General features: G+C 45.9%; 1 protein-coding gene across 3 annotated transcripts in view; it reads left to right on the top strand.

The window, feature by feature from the left end:
- Positions 1 to 24,808, top strand: part of PIK3CD (phosphatidylinositol-4,5-bisphosphate 3-kinase catalytic subunit delta) — a 75,308-nt gene that overhangs the window by 25,488 nt on the left and 25,012 nt on the right. Inside the window, exons 1-2 of one of the 3 annotated variants that reach the window (XM_036743085.1) lie at positions 16,218 to 16,434; positions 19,492 to 19,609. The gene's annotated coding sequence lies outside the window, so the exon portion shown is untranslated. Of the gene's footprint in view, positions 1 to 16,217; positions 16,435 to 19,491; positions 19,610 to 24,808 lie in introns of those variants that run through there. The other 2 variants (XM_036743088.1, XM_036743086.1) reach the window with 2 other exon arrangements.

The following is a 24,808-nucleotide window of genomic DNA, read 5'->3' as shown; positions in this document are numbered from 1 at the left end:
AGGAGAACATTCCAGGCATGAAGGACAGTCAGCGAAAATGCCCAGAGCTGAGAGACGGAATGTCTTGTTCGTGGGATAGCCAGGAGGCCAGTGTCAGGAAAGCATTCTGCAAATTTTATCGCATCGTAAAAATGTGGCTTATTGAAAGGCAATGTGGCATAGCAGATTGGGGCAAAGACCTGGATTCAAATCCCAATGTAGCTAGGTGGCGTAGTGGATAGAGCACCAGCCCTGGGGTCAGCAGTCCCTGAGTTCAAATCCAGCCTCAAACACTTACGAACTGTGTGACCCTGGGCAAGTCACTTAACTGTCATTGCCCTCAATTTGGGGCGGGAAGGGGGAATCCCAATCAATCCACATGCATTTGTTAAGCGCTTACTCTGTGCTGGCCCCCTCTGACATTCACTGGCTGCCTGACCGTAACGAGTTGTAGTTGCTTTGCCTCTCTGAGCCTTGTTTTCCCCATCTGTGAACTGGGGACAGTAATATCTACAACACCTATGTCACACGGTTAAAATAGTAATAGTAATAATGATGGCATTTAGAGTGTTTTAAGATCGCAAAGTGCTTCACAAACGCCTCGTTTTATCCTCGTGAGGTGCGTCCCATTACGATCCTCATTTTACAGATACAGAAACTGAGGCTGAAGGAAGTCAGGTGACCTGTCCAGGGTTACACAGAGAGTAAGAGCTTGGGTGGGATTTGAACTCAGGTCTTCCTAATTGCAGGTGCATGGTGTCCCCTGGCTGTATAAGTAAGGCTCATATGCCGTAAGTTGTGGAGTAGAATTCCTTGGCAACCTTAAAGCATCATAGGAATGACAGAGATTATGATGACGAGGTAAATCTTCTGCTATAACTACACCCTCTGAGTTCACCTTACCCATCCTTCTCCCAACTAACCCAAGTCTCACCCATCCTCCCCACTAACTCGTCTCACCCACCCTTCTCTTAATCAACCCAAGTCTCACCCATCCTTCTCTTAATCAACCCAAGTCTCACCCATCCTTCTCCCAACTAACCCAAGTCTCACCCATCCTCCCCACTAACTCGTCTCACCCATCCTTCTCTTAATCAACCCAAGTCTCACCCATCCTTCTCCCAACTTATCCAAGTCTCATTCATCCTTCTCCCAACTTATCCAAGTCTCACCCATCCTTCTCCCAATTTACCCAAGTCTCACCCATCCTTCTCTTAATCAACCCAAGTCTCACCCATCCTTCTCCCAACTTATCCAAGTCTCATTCATCCTTCTCCCAATTTACCCAAGTCTTATTCATCCTTCTCTCACTTTACCTAAGTCCCACCCATACTTCAAGGCCTAGCTCGAGCCCTGCTTCCTCCTTGAAGTCTTCCACGCCCACTCCAACCCATAGTCCTCTCCCCTTCTCCTCTGAATCCTCATCCATTCTTCCAGCACTTGGCATATACTCCTTGGAATCTAGTTTATCTTCAAAGAAACATACTTTGTCACCACAGTTAGAACTTAGGAAGCTTGAGGACCAGAGCCTGACCTTTACACCTCGTTGTATCCCCAGCTCCTTGCGTAGTACCTCATGCATCATCTGCACTTGTTAAATATTGGTGGATTCAAATGGCATTTTAGCAGTTACTTAGCTACATGAAATTTATAGCTTCTATATGAAATATTTCTGGTATTTGCTGTTTCATAAGTGACAAAGATTTTTTTGAACCACTTTGGTAGTGGATGGAAGAGCTGAATTCTAATCCTGCCTCAGACACTTGCTAGCTGGGTGACCCTGTTCTCAGCCATTCTCTTCTCCAACTCATTTCACAGATGAGGAAATTGAGACAAACAGGGTTAAGTGACTTGCCCAGGGTCACAAGTTAGTAAGTGTCTGAGGCCAGATTTGAACTCCGGTCTTCCTGACTCTAGGCCCAACATTAACTAGTTCTATCTTTTATCATCTTTGGCAATGAAGTGGTATTTTGATTTGCATTTATCTTGTTATTAGGGATTTGGAGCATTTTTTAATATTTCTGGTGATCGTATTTCCTCTTTTTGAAACTTTTAAAATCCTTTGACTATCTATTAAATAATGGCTCTTAGTCATATATTTGTGCCAATCCCCTATACATTTTGGATGTTGGGCTTTTATCAGAGATGCTTAAAGTGAAGATTTTTCCCCCATTTGTAACTTCTCCTCTTATTCAGCTACATTACTTTTGTTTGTGTATAAACTTTCAAATTTTATATATTCAAAATTTTCTATTTAGTCTTTTGTAATCTCAACCATTGCTCTGATTCTAAATTATTCCCTCTAGCCATGTAAAAGTCATAATCTTCTATTTTTCTTGAATTTTGTAATGACATAGCCATTTATCTTTACATCATTATCCATTTGGAGGTCATTGTGGTGTATGGTATAAAATGCTGGTCTTTTCTCACCAAACTACATTCCAGTTTTACCAGTAGTTCATGTCAAATACCGAGTGCTTCCCCCAGGAGTTTACGTTCCAGGGTTTATCAAACTAGGCTCTTGTGTGCTTGTTCCTACTATATGTTTGTTGATTTTGTCTCTTCTACTGATCTACTTTTTAAAAAAAATCTTTGAACCAGTACTAAATAATTTTGATGACTAGGTAGGGCTGGATATGTAATTTCATTGGCATTAGAATCCCTAATGATAAAATTTCATCTATTTATGCAGATTGGGACATCTGTTCAGTAAGATATGTCTTAGAGAATTGTCTATGGTACTAGGTATTTAAATGACCTGGCAAGGGTGAGTCAGAGAACTTGAACCCAGGACTTTCTGACCCAAGGCAGGCTTTCTACCCACAATGCCATGATGCCTTTATAGTTTGAGATTTGGTAATGATGGGCCTTCTACCTATTTTAAAAAAACATTTCTCTTGAAAATTCTTGACCTGTTGTTTCTCCAAATGAATTTTGTTATTCCTTTATCTAATTCTACAAAGTAAGTCTTTGTACTGTTTTTGGTGGAGAGTGAAATCTGTAGATTGATTGATTTAAGTAGTATTGCCATTTTTTCTCAAATGGCTCAGCCCAACCTTGAACAATGACTTTTGTCCCAATCCATTGCAACTGCATTGGGGACTTAGGATGTTCATAAAAGAGGCAGGTCAGTCATTAATGTTAAAAAACCAGTTGGTTAATATTATAGTTGATTTTAAGTTGGCCTTGACACTCAAAATGAGACACCCAGAGACACAAGGGATAGGGGATGGAGTGGAGAAATAGGGTCTCCATCAGAACATAGCAGGAGGAAGTCAATGATCAAGAGAGAGGTTACCCCTCAGATCTGGCACACCAAGGTGGCCCCAGGCTTGAGTCAACATGAGAGCAATTGACTTCTATTCCTCACACATCAGATCTATTCAGGGACCCAGGAGGCCAAGGGTTTTATAGGGAAGGCTGGGGACTTAGAAAGGCATGGTTGATTGGTTTCCTGCCTGTGATATCACAAGCAGAGAAGATAGAGATTAGCTAGGAAACTTGTTTGAATAGAGCATGGGACTGGAAATTTCTAGCAGAAAAGATTCTTACAGGGAAGATTTCCATTATGGAGGAATCCAAAGGAATGGTAGGGCTAGGGCTGGGCAGATAGGGAAGGGCATGAATCTAAAGCTAAAATAGCCAATCATAAGAAAGGTTAGGCCGAATTAGAAGGCTTGAAAAGTTTCCTGGACTAGACCAAATATTTATCTGGGTTTTTTTAAGTCTTTCTTCCTATAAAGAGTGATTCATAGTCATATTTACATAAGTCCTATATGCATCTCATACATAATTTCCAGGGTGATCCCTCTTTTATTTGTCCAAGATATACACAAGCTTCCTCTTGTCTAGTCCCCAGGATTTTGGCCTCTGAGGTTCCTTCCAGCTCAAGACATATGTGTTACAGTCCTATCTTCTCTGATAGGATCCTATAGGAAGATTCTAAAACAAAATTCTCTTCAGTGCCCCGTGAGTGCCCATCATAAGGCCTTGCTGATTACTCTTAGGTCCACTTTTCTAGGTTGTTTTATTTTTGTTCTCCCATTCAACAATCCATCACAACTGAAACTTGTCCTGAGCAAGTGTTCAAGACTCATCCAAAGCATCTTTGGCTTCCCTCTCAGGGATACAAAAGAAGGATCGGGACCATCTCCCTCTAGTCATCCAGCCATATTCTAGCTGGAGATTAAAGGCAACTAGAAAATGAAGTAAGATAGTAGCTTGTTGAATGCTTCATCTTGGGGGACAGCTTAAAAACCTTTCTATTTTAATATCCCCCCCCTTTTTTCTTTGTTTTTAACCTAGATACATGTCCTTGTTGGTGTTAGAATATTAGAGTAAGGAAAATTTCTTTATCTTAGAGAGTTACCCAGACATTGAAGGATTAAGTGACTGGTCTAGGGTCATAAAATCAACATGTGTCAGAGGCAGCTTTCAGGTCAGCATCTAGAAAGTGCTTAAAAATGCTTTTTGTTCATTTATTTATTCATTCTTTTGTTCCATTTATTAATCTACTACCTCCTGGCTGATTCCCCTTTCACCTATTAAGATATTATTACTGTATTTACCTGCAATTTATCTTTTTGTATAGATGGCTGTGGATTTTGAGGCTAAAAATTAATATAAAAAATATTGTCAATAGAGTTTTCTTCTCTCCCACTATTTTTTTCAGTCTTGAAATAGCATTCAAACAGTCTGTTGTTGTTTGTCCTTCGTTCTCGAATAGCACCATGATATCAGGAAAGTGATGCCATCACGTGCAAGTGAATTGAATTTAAGTAAAGGAGGTCTGTGCAAAGACACCAGCCCCACTTTCTCCTCTGGAGCCTTCTGGGTCCAGTGGCAAGACACAGATCAGGATGACTGGAGATGGCCCCGCTCCATAGTGTCTACAGAAATTACAAGCAGCCAAGCTTGGTCCTTGCCAGGGAAGACAAAGGGTTAAGTCAAGGGGCAGCCACCAACTAGTCCTCTGATAAGAACTCTGTTAATGCATCCAGCCCTTTCAGTTTTGAAAATTCCTTCTTTATGGCTTATGACCCCCAGAATTACAAGAGTATCATCTCCTCCTACCCCGCTCCAGTCCTCCTGCCCTCTGAAACCACCCCCAATTTATCTTGTTATCTTGTTTGCACATCATTGTTTACGCGTTGTTCCCCCCATTATTGTGAGCTCTTTGGGGTTTTATTTTTTGTATCCCCAGCTCTTTGCACAGTGCCTAGCAGATAATAGACAAGAAGTATTAGTTGACTGGTAGATGAGTCTTGGAGAGTTTAAATGACTTTCCTATGATCTCACAGCTAGTCAGTGTCCGAGGTAGAATTTATACAACTTTAAGATCAGCCATTCAATCATTCTCTGTGCCCAACTAGGGGCCTTTCTGGGTCCCATCACCTTCCCCCTTCTTCAGAAAGCAGCTTCTCCCCCAGCTTGGAGATCATCTGATGACCCCTCAATACCTTCAGTTCTTTGGGAAGTGCAAAAGAGCAAATAAACACTGTGGCGGCTACCTGGTCCTTCTCCTGACCCCTCAATACCTTCAGTTCTTTGGGAAGTGCAAAAGAGCAAATAAACACTGTGGCGGCTACCTGGTCCTTCTCCTGACCCCTCAATACCTTCAGTTCTTTGGGAAGTGCAAAAGAGCAAATAAACACTGTGGCGGCTACCTGGTCCTTCTCCTGACCCCTCAATACCTTCAGTTCTTTGGGAAGTGCAAAAGAGCAAATAAACACTGTGGCGGCTACCTGGTCCTTCTCCTGACCCCTCAATACCTTCAGTTCTTTGGGAAGTGCAAAAGAGCAAATAAACACTGTGGCGGCTACCTGGTCCTTCTCTTGCGGACCAAAAAGCAATGAGGTCCCTAGAGCTGAAACTTTAAAGGAAAGGAAATCCGAAATGGAAACACCTCCCTTTAATTACTCATCAACCCTTTCTCCTCACTTTCGATTATGCACACATTCCTGAATCCTAGATTAAAATAGTCTTTTACTTAAAGCATAAGGGAATTGTTGAAGGGGGGGCGGGGAAAGCCTTGGAAATGTAGATCCTAATTAACTTTGCCACTGATTGCTTTTTAACTATAGATGAGTCAGAGTTCTGTGGGAAATGAGGAGTGAGAAATCGCCAAGATTAATGAAAGTTACTAAGAAGGGCAGACAAGGAAGACCCAGATGTTCCTATGATACTGCTTGCATTTTCCCCTGGCCTTGTAGGATAGAAAAAATGCATTGGACTAGGGGAAGGGATTTGGGCATCTCCCCAACCCCATACCTTAGCTTCGTCCCTCCCTGTGGGACATGATGAACAGTTCCTGGAGGCCTCCTCTTTTATTAAGTGAGGAGGGAAGGAAATTCCTCGTTTATATGTTTTTGCTAGGTTCATCTTCTAAGCTCTAGCCTTTTCTTCTTGTTCCTATGCAATTATCTGGACCACACTAATGATTGTTTTTGAGATCTGTGATTTCATCAGTGAGGAAATTCTTGGTGTGGAAATGCCCTCCATTGACACATATATGTGTAACTTGTACTCTTAGACAGTGGCCTAGGGATGAAGTAATTTAATATCAGTAATGGCTAGCATCTACAGGGAGCTTGAAGGTTTACAAGGCACTTTAAATATTTCATCTCATCTGATCCTTAACAGCCTGATGAAGTAAATGCCTTTTTACAGGAAGAACACACTGAGAGAGGTTAAGTGATTGCCCGGGGTCTCAGCTAGTAAGTGTCCAAGGCTGGATTTGAACTCCCTGATTCCAAGTCCAAACGCACACCATCTTCTACACTGACTAGCTAGGCCACCCAACCAATCTAAGTGGGGAGGCTTTGTCAGTTCTGCCTCGGCAACCTCTCTCCAATAAAGCCCTTCTCTCCTCCGAGCCCCCTCTCTCCCCACCGCAGGGCAGCTCCTCATCACCTCATACCGGGACTATTTCATTAGCCTGCTGGTGGGTCTGCCTGCCTCAAGTCACTGCTGCCCATCCTCTGTACAAACTTGGTTTTATTAAAGTGTAAATCTGATCCTGTCAACACACACACACACACACACACACACACACACACACACACACTTCAATAAACTTCAGTGACTTCCTATTATCTCCAGGATCAAATACAAAATCCTCTGCTCAGCATTCAATGCCCTTCATAACCCAGCCCCCTCTTACCTGTCCAGTCTTTTCACACCTTACTCCCCAACACATACTCTTCAATCCAGTGACATGGGCTTCCTGGCAGTTCCACAAATCAGACCTCCATCTCTGGGCTCAGGGCATTGCCTCTGGCTCTCTCTCCCCCATGCCTGGAATGTCCTTCCTCTTCCACTCCCGACTACTGACCTCCCCAGCTTCCTTTAAGTCACAGCTAAAATCCCACCTTCTCCAGGAAGCCTTCCCCCAACCCCTCTTAATTCCAGCGCCTTCCCTCTGTTAATTATCTCCTATTTGTCCCGTCTATAGCTTGTTTGTCTGTATTTGTTTGCATGTTGGCTCCCCCATTAGAGTGTAAGCTCCTTGAGGGCAGGGACTGTCTTTTGCCTCTTTGTGTGTCTCCAGCACTTGGCACAGTGTCTGGCACATAGTAGGCGCTTAATAAATGTTTATTGATTGATTGATTGAGCTGGGTGGTGCAGCCGATAGAACACTGGGCCTGGAGTCAAGAGGACCTGAGTTCAAACCTCCCCTCGGAGATTCCCTCACTGGATGACCTGGAGCGGATCACCTCGCCTCACCTCTGTTTGCCTGTCTTCTCAGCTAAAAAATGGAAATAATAATAAGACCCGCCTCTCAGAGCTGTTGCTAGAACCGGATGAGATTGTATCTGTCAAGCGCTGAGTACAATGCCGGCTACACAGCAGGTTCTATGGATGTGCTAGCTATGGTTGGTACTGTTATGGTTGTTATTATATGTGCCAGGAAGGAAAGGAAGAAAGGGAGGGAGGGAGGGAGGGAAGAGGGAAGGAAGGAAGAAAAGAGGGAAAGAGGGAAGGGAGGAAGGAGGGAAGGAACAAAGGTACAGAGGGAGGGAGGGAGGAAGGGAGGGAGGGAGGAAGGAGTGAAGCAGGGAAGGAAGGAAGGAACGAAGGAACGGAGGGAGGGAGGAAGGAAGAAAAGAAGGAAGGAAGTGAGGAAGGAAGGGAGGAAGGAAGAAAGGGAAGGAGGAAGAGAGGGAGGGAGGGAGGAAGGGAGGGAGACAGAAAAGAAGGAAGGAAGAAAGGAAGGAAAGAAGGAAGGAAGGAAAGGGGATGGAGGGAAGGAGAAGAGGGAGAGGAGGGAGGAAGGCAGGAAGGAAGAAAGGAAGAAAGGAAGGGAGGGAGGAATGTGGACCTAGGAAAAGTCTGGCCTCAGACATTTACTAAGCTGTGTGACCCTGGGCAAGTTACTTAACCTCTATCTGTCTCAGTTTACTCACCTGTGAAGTGGAGATAGAGCCTATCACCCAGGGGGATGATATTTTTTAAAGCATTTTGCAAACTTTAAAGTGCAGAGACAACTAACTGGCCAGGTAGATAGAGCACCAACTCTGAAGTCAGGAGGACCTAAATTCAAATACAGCCTCAGACACTTACTAGCTGTGCACTCTGGTAAAGTCACTTAGCCCCGATTACCTCCAACAACAAAAAACTCTAAAGCACTACAAAAATGCATATGTTATAGATATAGATATAGATATAGATATGGAATATAAATATTATTGTTGATGTTATTATTAAAGTTTCATATTACTTAGCAGAATGGTTGGACTGAGTCACAATTTCATTTCATGAAGGTACCAGTTTTCTTGAAGCCCCTCCAATATTTGTCATTTTCATTTTTGGGACACCTTTGACAAATGGCTATAGGGTAGAACTTCAAAGTTGTTTTAATTGGAATTTCTCTAATTATTAGTGATTTGGTACATTTTAAAAAATATAGCTGCTGATAACATGAATTTCTTTCTTTGAAAACTTCCTGTTATACTTTGACCACTTATCAAATGGGGAATGGCTCTCACTTTTCTAAATTTGAATCAGTAACATATATCTTGAAGATGAGACCCTTATCAAAGAAACTTGATGAAAAAAATTCCCCTTGTTGACTGTTTCCCTTTTAATCTTAACTTGTATTGGTTTTGTTTCTGCAAATGATTCATATTTTTATGCATTTAAAATTGTCTTCTATGGTCTTATCTGCTCTAACTCGTTTGGCCATGAACTTTTCTCTTATCCATATATCAGAAAGGTAATTTTTCCCTTGCTCCTTTAATTTATTTGTGATTAAGATGAGATAATGTTTGTAAAGAGGTTTGTAAATCTTAAAACATTACATAAGTGCTAACTATTATGATGATATGGTCTTTTATATTTAAGTTATGAATCTATTTGCAACTTATCTTGATGTATGATATAAGTTGTTGGTCTAAACCAGGGTTGGGAAAGGCCACATGTGGCCTTCTAGGTCCTTGGGTGTGGCCTTTTGATGAAGTCCAAGTTTTACAGAACAAATCCTTTTATTAAGGGGGTTTATTCTTTAAAGTTTGGATTCAGTCAAAGGGATGAACTTGAGGACTTAGAGGACCACACATGACCTTGAGGTTGCAGGTTCCCCACCCCTGGTCTAAACCCATTTTCTGCCATGCTGCTCTCTAATTTTCCCAGCAGTTTTTGTCAAATAATGAGTCTATATATATATATATATATATTTTCCATTTTCACCATTCACTTCCATAAGATTCTGAGTTTTCAATTTTCTCCCTCTCCCTCCTCCCCAAGACAGCCTGCAATCTGGTATAGGCTTTACTTATATATTCGCATTAAACATATTTTCACATTAGTCATGATGTAAAGAAGAATTAGAACTAATGGGAGGAACCACGAAAAAGAAGAAACAAAATAAAAAAAAAACAAAAGAAAAGGAGAGCAAATAGTCTGCTTCCATCTGCAGTCAGACTCCATAGTTCTTTCTCTGGATATGGATGGCATTTTCTATCATGAGTCTTTTGGACTTGTCTTAGGTCCTTGCATTGCTGAGAAGAGCTAAGTCTATCAAAGAAAGTCATCACATACTGTGGCTGTTACTGTGTGCTATATTCTCCTGGTTCTGCTCATTTAACTCTGCATCAGTTCATATAAGTCTTTCCAGGTTTTCCTGGAACTATCCTGCTCATTTCTTATAGCACAATAGTATTCCATTACATTCATATACCACAACTTGTTCAGCCATTCCCTAATTGATGGAGATCCCCTCAATTTCCAATTCTTTGCCACCACAAAAAGAACTGCTAGAAATATTTTTGCACATTTTTCCCATTTTTATGAGCTCTTTGGAATATAGACCTAGAAGTGGTATTGTTGGGTTAAAGTGTATGAACAATTTTATAGCCCTTTGGGAATAGTTCCAAATTGCTCTCCAGAATGGTTGGATCAGTTCACAACTCTACCAACAATGTATTAGTGTTCCAATTTTCCCACATCTTCTGCAGCATTTGTCATTTTCCTCTTTTGTCATGTTAGCCAATCTGATAAGTGTGATGTGGTACCTGAGTCATTTTGATCTGCATTTCTCTTACTGATAAGGATTCAGAGAATTTTTTCATATGACTATAGATAGTTTTAATTTCTTCCTCTGAAACTGCCTGTTCATATCCTTTGACCATTTATCAATAGGGGAATGACTTGTATTCTTATAAATTCGACTTAGTTCTCTACATATTTTACAAATGAGGCCTTTATCAGAGGCATTAGCTATAAAAATTGTTTTCCAGATTTCTGCTTCCCTTCTGATCTTGGTTGGCATTGGCTTTGTTGGTGCAAAAACTTTTCAATTTAATGTAATCAAAATCCTCCATTTCGCATTTCATAATGTTCTCTATCTTTTGTTTGGTCATAAATTCTTGCCTTCTCCATGGATCTGACAGGTAAACTCTTCCTTGTCTCCTAGTTTGCTTATAGTGTCAGCCTTCAAATAATGAGTCTTTATTACAATAGCTGTGATCTTTGGGTTAATCAAACACTGTGTTACCATATATATTGTATGCCTAATTTAGAGGCAGCTATACGGTATGGCACTTACAGCTTGGCCTGGAGTCAAGAAGACCTGAGTTCAAATCCTGCCTTAGATACTAACTGTCTGATCATTAGCAAGTCACTTTGGCCTCTGCCTCAGTTTCCTCAACTGAGAAAAATCGGAATATTAATAACACTTACCTCACAGCGTTGTGGTGAAAATCAAAGGAGATAATATTTGTAAAATGCCTGGCGCACAGTAGGCACTTAATGCTTGTTTCCTTCCCTCTTATTCTATTGATCCTCCTCTCCATTTTTTAACCAGTATCAAACCATTTTATTGATTCCTGCTTCATTGTAGTGTTTGAGATCTGAAACTAATAGGCCCCCTTCCCATTCTTTTTATTATCTTTGAGATTCTTGAACCTTAGTTCCTTCATATGACTTTCATTACTATTTTTTCTAGCTTTGTAATATAATAGCAGTTTGGTAATAAAAAGCTTAGTAGTTTACTCAGTATGAATGAGTAATGAAAAAGTAAGTTAATAGAGGTAATACTGTCATTTTTATTATATTCATTTTGATGTTTTAAATGCACAAACACAATTGTTCGGGAGCTGTGGTCTCTTTATAAATTGTGAACCCCTTTGATTGATCCAAGAATGGAATACCTGATTGGCTAAGCAAATAAGCTTTAATTAGCTGGAGGCATTTAAGGTCCTACAGGTAAATTGATAAATCGGAGATTTGAAGCCAAGTCCCTAAGAGGGAAAAGCCCTTGGGAGGGAGAAGAGAAAACACCTGAGGGGGTTTGGATGCAGCTATACTAGAAATCTCTGGGCTACTGGATAGCACCCCAAGAAGAAAAAGCCAACTGCCCTCAGGGGACCCAATCTGCTAACGAAGCTGGGAGCTGGGGAAGTGGAGCCACCCCATGGGTGCATGGTCCAGGATAAATTTGGAGCTTTCCACGTTTGCAAAAAGATGATAGAGATGATCCCTCCAGAACTCCTATTCTTTGATTCCGTGATTTGCAGGGATCCACCAGAGAAAAATTGGCATTTTTTTCTTTGGTTTCAAATCAGAAAGTCTTAATCTCTTTTGTGTCACAGATTCCTAGGGCAGTCTGTTGAAGCCTACAGACCCGTTCTCAGAATCAGGTTCTTAAATGCATGAAGTAAAATATATAGAATTACAAAGCAAACCAATTAGATTGAAATACACCTGTCAAATTATTTTTTTTAAGTTCACAGAACCCAGGTCAAGGTCTACTTTAAAGAGATTAAATGACGTGGGAGGGAGAGGGTGGTGGTGGTGAGATTCCAGTGTGGCTTGTTCCAATAAAATGTAGAATCCATTTGCCCTCTAGTGAGGGTTTTTTAAGGACAAGGAGAGATGGTCGTGTTTGCAGGCGGCAAAGAGGAAGCCAGTAGATAGGGAGAGACTGAATATGAGAGTGGGGATGATCAAGGGGGCAACCCCTCCAAGATGGGAGATTAGCATCATGGTGCATGTATGTTTTATGTTTTTCTTTCTCATGGTTACTCCCATTTGTCCTAATTCTTCTATACAACATGACCAATGTGAAAGTATGTTTAATAAGAATGTGTATGTAGAGCCTTTATTGGATCGAAGGTCTTCTTGGGGAAGGGGAGAAAATTAAAAACTTATGGAAATGTATTTTTTTTAAAAAAAAAGGGAGTGCATGTGGAGGCTTTGATTTTGATAAGGAAAAGGGCCACGTCTCCCTGTGAGATCAGAAGTGGTAATGGGTCAGTGGGTCAGTCAATAAGCATTTATTAAGCTCTTTACCATGTGCCAGGCACTGGGCTGAGGTAATGTGGGAGATGTTTGGATGACGTTAGATGAGGAAAGAGGGGAGAAACTCTAGGTCAGGGGGTGGGGCCACATGTGGCCTCGAGGCTGCAGGGTCCCCACCCACGCTCCAGGTGAATAGCCTCAATTTGGGGCGGTTTATGGAGTCACCTGTGGGGTCCTCTATATTGTAGCACTAGGCGATACTGACACTGACTTGTTTTTCCTTAAGAAATCCGCTTAGTAGCCTGGCATCTTGGGAACAACATGCTTGGTCAGTCAGTTTGGGAAGGTCCCTTTATCCAGGACCTGTTTGGAGGATCTCTGCCTAAGAGAGATTCTGCTCTCTGCCCACCCCCACCCCCACCTTGTCATCGACAAACGCAGACCTTTCTATCTACAAAGAACAGAAAAAGAGGAATGCATATGAAACTGAATTTCGATCACATATATAGAGCTCCAACCTTGTCATTTCCTAGAAGTGTGGGTGGAGAGGGCTGTTCTTTTCCCCTCAGTTCTCTGGGTCTTTCCTTCCCCAAATTTCACACTCTGCATTTGATGGTTTCCTGGGTGCATGCCTTTCTCCCTTCTCCATGTCCCTCCCTTTCTCTGTTTCTCTCTGGTCTTTGGGTCCTTCCTTTCCAAGGTTTCAGCCTCTCTGTGGTTTCCTGGAGGTTATCATCGGTGGAAATCCCCCCGTCTTTGGGGGTATAACCGCTCTGCTGTCCCTGGCTGGGCCCCACCAGTGACTTAGCCAGGGATCTCAGGTTCATCCCCTACTGTGGGGGGTGGGGGGGCAGGGGAGAGGTGTATGAGGAGGGTTAAGCTGCAGCTGCTGCCTCTGTGCTGCGGCCGCCGCCGCCGCCGCCGCCGCCTCCCATGCAGCTAGCTCACTGCAAAGCCTTTGTTACCTCCCAAGCTGGCCCAAGGAGCAGAAAGAGGCCAGAAGGAAGACGAGCTCATGTTAGGATGGGCAGATCTCGTACCCTCGGTCCCCAAGAAAATGCTCCGCTGACAAGGGAGTGATGATTTGAAGAAATGAAGGCCATGGAAAGAGTGATGCTGGCTGCAGCCAGAGCCGGCGGGGATGGGGTGGGGGACCTGGACTGTGGTTCCACCCCCTCTTACTTCCTGCTCCGGGGAATGTCTGCAAAGTCTACACTGGCAAAAAACAAAAAACCTTTCCAGGAGAGGCTTTGGGTTGCTATCTGCCTTTGTGTATAAGGCGCGCCTGGGGCGCTTAGAAAAACCTTCCAAGGCGAGAAATGATCCCTAATGTCCAGAGCCTAGGGGGCCGCAGATCTTTGTCTTAGCTCCTCGGTTAGCGAGTGTGGGTTTTACTGGACCTTGCTTTCCTGGTCTCAGTGGGTGTAAATCCCCATCAGGCTTCTTAGAGGACAGGGGAGGGGGCTATGTTCATCTTGTAATCCCCTTGTACTTTAGAAGATGGGAATGCTATTGTATGAGTTCAGAGAAAGGAAGTGTTGTTTGCCAAATGAGGGGGTTGGGCAGATGACCTCCAAGGTTCCTCCCAGCTCTAAATCGAGGGTCCTACGAGGGTCCTGGTATTGGAACGGGGCAGACTCCTGGGAGTTCTCTGGGTCTCCGGCTGAGGCCAGTTGCTTTGTAGCAGACCCAGGCAGGCAGGAGGATGGAGGATGGATTTGATTTTGTATGTTGCCCGATCCAGCCTCTAGTAACCAGGTCTTAGATCCCTTTCTCATTTTATAAATAAGGAAACTGAGGCCAGTCAGAAAGGAAGTGTCCAAGCCAAAGTCACCCAGACGGATGGCGCAGGTAGAATTTGGACCCTGGTTCAGTGACTCTCCGTTCTTCCATTCATCCGTTGACTGGTTCATCAAGCATTTACTAATTAAACCTCTGAACGGGGAGTAAAAGACGCCCCAGCAATGGGGGACAGGAAATGGTTTTTGAATTTGGATTTGGGGGAGCTTTGTATCGGAATGAACCCCGGGGCCCCTTTCTATGCATTGTATGCTTCTGCTGTATTTGAATTTGCACCAGATCTCTCTGTCTCTGTCAGTCTAGTACACATGGGAAAGGTACTGGAGTTGGAGACTAAGGACCTTACCTAGGACTCTTACTTAGGAGTAAGGACTAAGGACTCTTACCTAGGAGACCTTGGCAAGTCACTTTCCTTCTCTGAGACTCAGTTTCCTCACCTGTAAAATGAGGGTGTGTAGCCAATTAAATCAATTTCATTCAACAAGCGTTTATTAAGTGCTTACCCCCAGGCTCTGAGAATTTGGTTTTTTTAATATAACTAATTAATTAATTTTTAGGTTCACCATTCACTTCCATAAGATTCTGAGTTCTGAATTTTCTCCCCCACACTCTTCTCCCTCCTCCCCAAGAGATAGGCTCCACTTATACATTCATATTAGACATATTTTCGCATTAGTCATGATGTAAAGAAGAATTAGAATGAATGGGAGGAACCACGAGAAAGAAGAAACAAAATAAAGCAGGTTTTGTTTTGCTTGGAATCCAACCTATGATTTCATTAGTCTAGACAGCTCTGAGTGAAGAGTCTCCCTAGTGTAGGTGGGCAGTTAGCTGGGACTCTGAGAGATTCATTGACTTATCCAGGGTCACACAGCCAGGAAGTGGCTTAACCTTGAACCCAGGTCTGTTAGGCTCCAAGGGAATCGTAGATTTAAAGTTGGAAGGGATTTCAGAGACCATCGAGTCCACCTCCACCCCTCATTTTACAGACAAGGAAACTGAGGGCCAGAGAAGTTGAGTGACTAGCCTAGAGGGTCCCACAGCCAGTTTGGAGGGAGGATTTGAACCCTTCCCTGGCCGATTCTCCTGCTTTCAAGGAGCTAGATTTCCATTAGTTAGCCTCTAAATTTGTGATCTGTATGATCACAGGGCCTGGAATCAGGAAGACTCATCTTCCTGAGTTCAAATCTGACCTCAGACACTTACTAGCTGTATGACCCTGGGCAAGTCACTTCACCCTGTTTGCCTCAGTTTCCTCATATGCAAAATGAGCTGGAAAAAGAAATGGCAAACCACTCCAGGATCTTAGCCAAGAAAACCTTAAACGGGGTCACGAAGAATCGGACTCGATTGAAAGGACTCGACAATGATGAGCCGACACCGCCCTAGGGTCCTGGATGCCAGTCAATCGATAATCAATCAGCTTCTAAGGAACCAGCGCTGCGGACGCCGAGAGAGGCGAAGCCAGCGCCAGTGCTCCAACACCTCGCGGCCTCTCCGTCTGGCCCCAGCGCAGCCTCTCTCCCCCTCCCCGGCCCCGCCCCTTCCCCAGCTCCGTCCGGGTGCGGACCTGAGAATTTGTAGACGGTGCCTGGCGGCACCCCGCGGGCTCCTGGGGTCTCTCCCCTCTGCCGGGCCGGGCCCGAAGGGGCGGAGCCGCCCGAGCTCGTGCGCGCGCGCGCGCTCCCGCCCGCCCCTCCGCGGCCCCGCAGCCCCACTGTCCCGCCGTCTGCGCGCTCCCGCCCGCCCCTCGAGCCCGCGGCCCCGCGGCCCGCCCGCCCCTCGGCCGGGTTCATGCCGGGAGGCCCGAGCCGGAGCCGCCGCCGGGAGGAGGAGGAGGAGGAGGGAGAGGACGAGGACGAGGAAGGCGAGGGCTGGCACGACCAGGGGCCCCGGGGAGCCTCTCCAGCCCCGCAGGTCAGTCCGCCGCCGCCCGCGGCCAGGGAGGATCCTCCTCCCGCCCCGGCCTGTTAGCGGGGTCCCCCTGCCCAGCTCTGATCCAGGCTTCATTGGAAGAGCCCCATTCTGGGGGCCCCCTCCCAGCTCTGACCCAGCCTTCATTGGAAGAGTCCCCATTCTGGGGCACCCCTCCTTGAGCCCCTGCCCTCTTCCTATTCTCGAGGTCTCCTCTTTGCTTTTGAGGGTGCCCTGCCCCTCCCTGTCTCTGTTACCGGGGGTCCCCTGCTCTCCATCCTTGCTCCTGGGATTCCCCGCACCCGACCTGGGTCGGGGTCCCCATTACAAGGGTCCCCTCTCAGCCCTGCTCCTGGGGGAATCCTGCGCCCCTCCCCACCCGTTACCTGGAGTCCCCTTCTAGATCGGCCTTATCTCCCCACAACCCCCTCCCATTTCCCCTCCGCAAAGCAGCTCCTTCGGGTCCCCGAGCCCCTCCCTGCCGCTATTACTAGGGGTCCAGCCTTGCTCCAGGGGGTCCCTGGCCCCTTCCCCATGTCCTTTCCTGGTTTCATCACCGGCATCTCATCGCCTTCCCTGGGCTCCTGGACCCTTCCCAGGCCGCTTTCCGCCGTCATTGTCAGCTGCCTCCTCTCGTCTGTCTGTCTCTCTGTCTATCTGTCTGGGGTCAAGCCGCTGCCCGGCCCCTTGGCGATCGCGACCCTGGGGAGTGGGCCGGCGCATCTGGGGAGTGGGCCGGCGCATCTGGGGCCTCCCGGCTCACGCCAGCCCCATGCCCAGAACCAACCTCTGTCTAGGGTTCAGGGGGCTTCGGGGTCTCCCCGCTCCCTGCCCCTCCCCACCTCAGGGTCTGGGCTTGGGGGACCAAGGCAATTCGGTGCCTAAACGCCATTCCCACCCCAGCATGGGACCTGGTCCCTCGGGATGGGGGCTGGTCTTTGGTGCTCATGGCTTTGTCCATCCCTTTTGTGGGGGTGGGGAATAGGCCAGGAGAAAGTGGCAATCGGGCTATTGATTGAAGCAGTGAAAGTCAGAGGATGTTAGGAAGCAGGCAGGGAAGGTAGGGAGAGGTAGGCCTGGTCCTAGGGATGAAAAGGGATGCATCTTGGGCGGGGAGTGGGGGAGTCTAGGCAGGAGGCCAGTGTTTTGGGTTGTAGTTGTTTTTTATAATAACCTGGCCTTAATTGGCTGGAGAAACTTGACCTGGAGAGCCAGGGCTAGGCGGGGCTCATTCATCTAGAATATGTTTACATGTTTTGTCAAGTGGTTCTGAATCTGTGGCTTTCCAACGCTGGCCTTGGTAGAATGAGGAAAAGGTACCAGCTCCATGGATGACAGAGGACTGCCTTGTTCATGACAGGCTGTTGACTTGTTCTGGCTCGGCTTCCCTCTCTTTTCTCTCTCTGAAGGGCATGAGAATTCAGTGCTCTGTCCAAACAAAATGTTGCCCTTGAAACCAGCCGCCTCTGAGAGCGGGAGATACAGATCACGAATTTCTGGCAGGCTGCGGCTCACAGTGTAGGATGGAGTTTCCTCATCGACTATCTCTGAGATGCTTCCGAGCACCCGGGCCCACCCCATTGGCCATGCATTGTCTCTGTTTCTTATTTCCAAATCCGAATTGCATAGAACGAATGATTTGCTTCCCTACAGCCTTTCCTTTCCCTCAACCGTTACCTTTTGGGGTTCGTTTTTTTTTGCTCAATTTTGCCTTGTTTTTAGGAGCGCTTTCCCTGTTACTGTAACTCATTTTAACTACCATATTTGCATGAGATTCTCTTGTTAACTCCTGTCTATTGGCCCATATCCTCTTTGGGCTGGATTCTGATCTCAGGGCTCCTGTTTCTGATGTTTTTCATTTCTCTTGTGGCAATACTGTACATCTCAGCCACAAACCAGGCCACCTCCCCTTCCTTCCCCCCACCCACCCAAATGATGAGCTGCCCCTGGGGATGCCACTTTGGTGACTACATCATGTGTAGAAGTAATGCTTTAGAACCCAATTTTACTGGTACAGATGGAGCCAGTGGCCCTAGGAGAGAACTCTTGCAAATTGGGGGAGGGGCAGTGCACTAGAACTTCATTCTCTGAGGAAAATTTTAGTTGGTTTCTCAGCAAATGGGTTTCTAGCATAAGAGCTCTTTCCCTCCTTGGAGCTTGGTGTAGAGGCTTGACTATTTCCCTATTTCTCATCGCTCTACTTCTTGGCCCTCTGAAAGGTTTTGTTGTCAAACATTGTACATAGGGCCCTCTTTTTCATTGCTAGTTCCCTATCTTCCCTTAACATCCCTAAAACATCCAATCAGTAACCACGAAAGGATGGTCTAAGACATGCCACCCTTTAGGGAGCCCATGCCCTCCAAAGCCATTTGGGCTCCTGATGGTGATCGTTTGGCCCACCTGCCTAAGCCTCCATGTTTGGCCGCCTCGACAGGCTGTCTGGGGTTTGTTTGAGCATATAGAGAGCTCAGGCTCCTGATGGTTCCCCCCGAGACATTAAGTTATTTTGCAGGTGGGTCCTACTAGACCCCTATGTTGTTTCCAGGTGGGTAGGACAAGCACCAGAGACACAGATCCCACCTCACAGAAAGGTTTGCATTTTTTTCCTCTAGCTGAGTGGTTATTAATTTTGCTTTGTGATGTGTGTCTGGGCCTTGAGGAGACATCAGTTTAAATCCTGCTTGGGGAATAGTCATTCCAAATTCAAGAAGATGCTTGTTCTGGTGGCTCGGTTGAGAGACCTGGAGCCCCAGCCCAGAGGGAGAACCTAGGCTGACATGGCCAGCTTTGGCTACTTTGCTTTAAAACAGACACCACAAACCCCCCTCTCGGAAGGTTCTGAGTCATCATTCCATCCTGAGTCCTGGCACTGGGAAGGCTCCTGGATTTTGTTTCTGTCGCACAAAGGGAGCTGGGGTGGGGAGTGGTGCAGATGGTTGGCGAGGCCCTATTAGGCAGAATCCGATGGCCGGGAGAGGGAGGGCAGGGAGGAGAGAGTCCTCTGGGAGAGAGGACAAAGGTTCATGAGACCCTCTTGTTGTCTTTCTTGTTTTGTTACAGACAAATAGGGAGACTGAGTGAGGGGAGGACGGGATGAAGCTCACCACTTCTAAAGTGCCCTTTATCTGTCCATCACAAGGGTCCCTGCTGCCAATCTTTCTCATAACAAGCCGGAGAGGTAGGTCGGAAGTAGAGAGAGGAGGGAGGGAAGGAAGGAGCACAAGGTTTGAGTGGAATTTGTCAATATCACAGTAGAAGTCAGGGAGCTTTTCTACAGGTCATGAATGCCCACAGGGGAAGGCTGACCCATATTGGTGCCAGGAAACGGAACAGAATAAATGGGAAATAAGCTGGTGGCAGAAGCGTCTAACTCACCAAACAGATCTGAAGAGATTTCTGGGGGCTAATCATGGGAATGAACCCATGCCTTGAGCCTGGTGTGTCATGGGGACTCCATCAGTCCCCTGGGCTAGATCCTGTTCCTAGAGAAAGGAGGGAGACTTTGGAGGGGAGGAACCAAGAAGCTGCATCAGTCTCTCGGATATAATGAAGGGTGGGTCTTCTGGAGAACCCAGGGAGGTCAGCTGGAGTCCCTCAAATATGGACCTTAGATGAAAGGTACATTCAGCTCTTTCTATTGCTGGATGGGAGAGGGTGCTTCCCAAAGATAGGACAGCGACGTGGCTGGGAGAGAGACAGTAAAAAGAGATGGTTGAGAGTTTGAGTCTGTACTGAGAGTGAGCAGAATATTCTCGTGATCTGACCAGGGCACCAGGAGAACCTGAAAGCCGAGGGACATATAGGCTTGGATGCTCTGTGTGTGTGTGTGTGTGTATGTGTGTGTGTATGTGTGTATGTTTGTATATGTGTGTATGTGTGTGTATATGTGTATATGTGTGTATGTGTATGTGTGTATGTGTATGTGTGTATGTGTATATATGTGTGTATGTGTGTATATGTGTGTGTGTGTATGTGTGTGACTTGTAAGGCTTCATGACAGAACATTTAGGGACCTGAGAAGTCATCCTCTTACAGATGAGGAAGCTAAGTCATGCTTGATTAATGTCGGGGAGTTGGAATGACAGAATTTTCAGCAAAACACTTCTATTTATGCTGTGGTAGTCTAAGGAGGTCAGTTATCAGCGCTCTTGAAAAATCCTTATTAATACCAGAAATAGATCCCAAAGTGTCGTGAGAACGGCCTTCCCTTCCACCCCACTCCTTTCGGCTAGTGGGGAGCTTTGTTCTACAATGCCTCCCTTCCCTGAGGTTCTTCCCTAGCAAGACTGGCGGTTTCTAGACATGTGGGCCATAGAATGCAAACAGTTAAAAAAACAGCCTCTGGGTAGGAAGAGAATCACATGTCCTGAAGCTTTGGCTGGCTTGTTAGGAGTGAGGCCTCAATCCAGCATTGTGAATACCAGCTATACGTTCATCCTTACCATCATTGTAACAACCACAATAGTTGATATTTGCCCAGCTCTTTAAAGTGTGTGAAAAATTACTGCCGACTTTTGTGTTGTCCTTCCTACCTGACCTCATTGGCCCTCACAGGAGCCCTGTGAAGTAGGTATGTGTGCAGGTGTTCTTGGTCTCCTTTTACGGACGAGGAAACTGAGGCTCAGAGAAAAGCTGAGCTTGGGGTTTGTCAGATGGTGCTCATGGCGATCCCAGGCTGGGCACTTTCATGGCAGAGGACAAGGCAAAGGATCCTTCAGGAAAATGAACATTTTAATTTATCTGACTGGGGTCTCTTCTGTCAAGGTGGCTCAGATGAAGGGGAAAAAATGGCAGTGATTGGGCAGCCTGTGTCGAAGTAAAGGAGAATGAGCTCGAATCTGGCATCAGATGCATGTTTAACTGTGTGACCCTGGGCGAGTCATTTCTGCTTCGTCTGTAAAACGGCAGTACAGTAGCACTTCCCTCCCAGGGCCGTTGTGAGGGTCAGATGAGATAATCGGTACATAAAGTGCTTCGCAAACCTTAAAATGCTGTAGAAATGTTAGTTATTGGTAAATGATATGTACATTATATGCATCTCTAACTAGCACACATGGGGTGGGGTGGGGGGCCGCACATGTGATTATGCATCCAGGGTGTGTGCCATTAATAAGCTATTAGAAATTAAGATCAAAGATTTTTGATTCACACACATGAAAACACATGGATGGATGGATGCATGTTTGTATGTATGTATGAGTGTTTGCCCGATGAGGAGAGACAGGAGGAGGTAGCCTTGACTGTGGGGCCAAGAAGACCTGGGTTCAAATATTGCCTCCGACACATGCTGGATGTGTGACCCTGGGCAAGACACTGGACCTCTGGCTGCTTTAAAAATACTCTAAGCCCATAAGGTACAGAGAAGGTGCCACCCTGTATTGGTGGCGGGAGTTTCTACACACACACACACACACACACACACACACATTATATGTATATAGATGGAGAGACAGAGAGATGGGGGAAGACAGAGAAGGATGGAGGGAAAGAAAGGGGGAAGAGAGACAGAGAGAAGTCAAGGGGAGAGCTGAGGCTGAGGACCATATTCTATTTGTAGACTTGGGCCATTGCACTTAACTTTCTGAATGAAAAAAGGGAGGCTCTTGCAAGGCAGGAAGGATTTTCCCATGAGACCTTTCCCTTTGTTTGAGATAGGTCTGCAAGATCTGTAGGCCGTAGTCAGGTGGTGGTGGGCGTGGAGTCTTCCCTCCAGCCCAGTCCCAGCAGAGACCTTTCTGAGGCTGTGTTATCCTGGCCCGTAAGCAGAAGGCATCATCCTGTGACTTGGTTTGTGGTTGGCTGGCCCTCCTCATACTCCGGCAGTTGGCTCGTTGGCCATAAGGAAGGATTGAATCCTGGGGTGGGGGGCAGGGATTGGACAGGGAAGGAGATTTTTTTTTCCAGTGACGTGTGTTGGTTGGAAGGTAGTTGACTCATCTTCGCTGAGAGCCCACAGAAGGGTTTTAAAAAATCTTTCTTGAGCTCCTATTTCCCTCATTTTTTTTGATTGTCTTGGTTTCTTGCTACTTTGTTTGATTTTTTAAAAAATTTATATTCTCCACTTCTCCCCTCTAGCCCAGACTCTTACCTTACATATTGAACAAGAGCTCAGCTCCATCCCGACAGCTCCCCTTCCTCTGACACCCTTTGCTTTTCCCATTACCTCAGGTGGCATTTCAATAAGTATGGCACGTCTTGTTCCTTAGAGCTCGGGGAGCCTTGGGCTCTGGGCCTGTCTTCACAACCCTTTGTGCTCCCTGACTTATGGAGAGGTTCTTTTCTCTCATCTTCCCCTCTCCTTCTTCTCCCAAACAAGTCTTCCCTAGCTGCCCCTTCAAACAAAATTACCTACCAACCAGATTCCATTGGGAGAGTCTTGTTTTCTCCTAGGCATGGTTGTATCCAGATTTGACATTTTGGACTGAAAAGCCCCAGTGGCCTCCTGGGCTGGAGGCTGACTGTTAAAACCCAAGGCAACAAATTCTCAAATAAAAACCTCCCGCACGCATCATGTGTTGGCTTCACCCATCAAAGGCCATTTCTTAGAAAACCTCATGATTTCTACCTCCACCAAGATGCTGACCATTGGTTGGAAAACCCAGCAGGGCTGAAAACACCTTCATTGTAGGGCAGGCCCTAAGTTGTTGTGCCTGGGTAGCCTGAGACTCAGCCTTCTCTGCCTGGGTCTTCACCTCTGGGCAGGCCTGCTGGGGTGATCCTTCCAGGAACAGAGTCACAGGGTCATTCTTTATGCAGATTTCCCCCTGCTTTTGTCGTGGTGGAGAAGGGAAATACTCTTTTCTGTCCTCCATTGAAATAGGCCTTGAAGATTGGAGGTTGAGTCTGAGAGCCTTTGTAACAGAGGGAGAGGGATCTTTGGTCTGTGGGTGCTTTTCCCGGGAGAGTTCTCCAGACTGAGCTGGTGGTCAGGGGGCACTTGAGCTTTTTTTGCTGGCAGTGAGCAAACAAGACTGATTTCTGGTTTGGCCCAGTTTAAGCAGGCCTTACAATGCAGGGCCCTGGAATAAAGCACCGTCCAGCTCAGCCTCGTGAATAAGCCACTTGCTGCCCTTTAGACATTGGTGGTCGTGGTGTAATGAGCAGGAGGAAAGGTGTGGATTTCATCGACTGGGGAAGGTAATGGAGAAACACGCACTTACTTAGAAGTGATTTTCAAGGCTAATGTCTGAAAATAAACATCAGAGCCAGGGAGCTGACGAGGACCTTAGTTGGTATAAAATAACGTGAAAGAGCAGCCGGCAGGTATATCTTGTTTTTGTCCAATGTCAGACAATAGACAGATGGTTGGGTTTTTGCTCTTGGTCCTGGCTCAGGCTAGCCATGAGCTGGACACCTCACTATGGAGCCTTTCTTGCAATCATCAAAGAATTTATTAGAGTCCTGGCTTTGTGGTCAGCTTTCTATCAGTGTGTTATTCTATAGTCACTTCTTTGAGGCGCTGGGGGGGGCGTCACAGAGCGCAGAGTGAAAGAAGAAAGATCTGAATTCATATCCAGCCTCAGACACTTAATAACTGGGGCACTCTAGGCAAATCATTTAACCTCTCTGAGCCTCAGTTTCCTTATCTGTAAAATGAGGTTAGACTCGGTGGCCTCGCTCTTGCTCTACAACACTGTGATGCTCTTGGCTCTAGAGTCCGGATGGCAGCCTTGGATCAGAGGACTCCTGACTCTTCCAGCTCTGTTTCTGTGATCATGGGTAGAGAGAAGCGTTGGTGCTTTCCCATGAATCATAAACATAAATGGTGGGGCCTGGGCCAGTTGTGCCCCAGACTGCAGGCCATTTAAAATCCTCTCCATCCTCCCCCGTGGATACGTGGTCAAGCTTTGTGCACAAACAGTTCTCAGAAGAAGAATCACAAACCTCTGACACCCAGGGGGAAGGAAAGACGGCTGAGAATCACTGATAATAAGCGATATTCAAATCAAAATAACTTTGAGGTTTCACTTCCCCCTAGAAAATGAACAAAGATGACGGGGGGGGGGGTTGAAAATGCTGGGGAGGAATCTGTGGGGCAGCAGGCACACTAATCCACCATCGGGGCAATTTTGGTTATTGTCATTTAGTCGGGTCCGACTCTTTGTGACCCCATTTGGGGCTTTCTTGACAAAGATACTGGAGTGGTTGGCCATTTCCTTCTCCAGCTCAATTTTTTTTACAGATGAAAAAAACTGAGGCAAACAGGGTTAAGTGACTTGCCCAAGGTCACAAGGCTAGTAAGTGTTCAAAGCTAAATTTGAACTCAGGGATACAAGTCTTCCTGTCTCTGAGCCTGGCACCTATCTAATTGCACCACCTAGTTGCCCTAAACAACAAAAAATGACCAAGGGGGCAAAAATAGAAAGAAAAATCCTAT

Source organism: Trichosurus vulpecula, chromosome 2, assembly GCF_011100635.1.
Source record: "Trichosurus vulpecula isolate mTriVul1 chromosome 2, mTriVul1.pri, whole genome shotgun sequence".
Taxonomy (NCBI): domain Eukaryota; kingdom Metazoa; phylum Chordata; class Mammalia; order Diprotodontia; family Phalangeridae; genus Trichosurus; species Trichosurus vulpecula.
The sequence above is the reverse complement of the archived record's forward strand: the minus strand, read 5'-3'. Positions and strand labels throughout refer to the sequence as shown.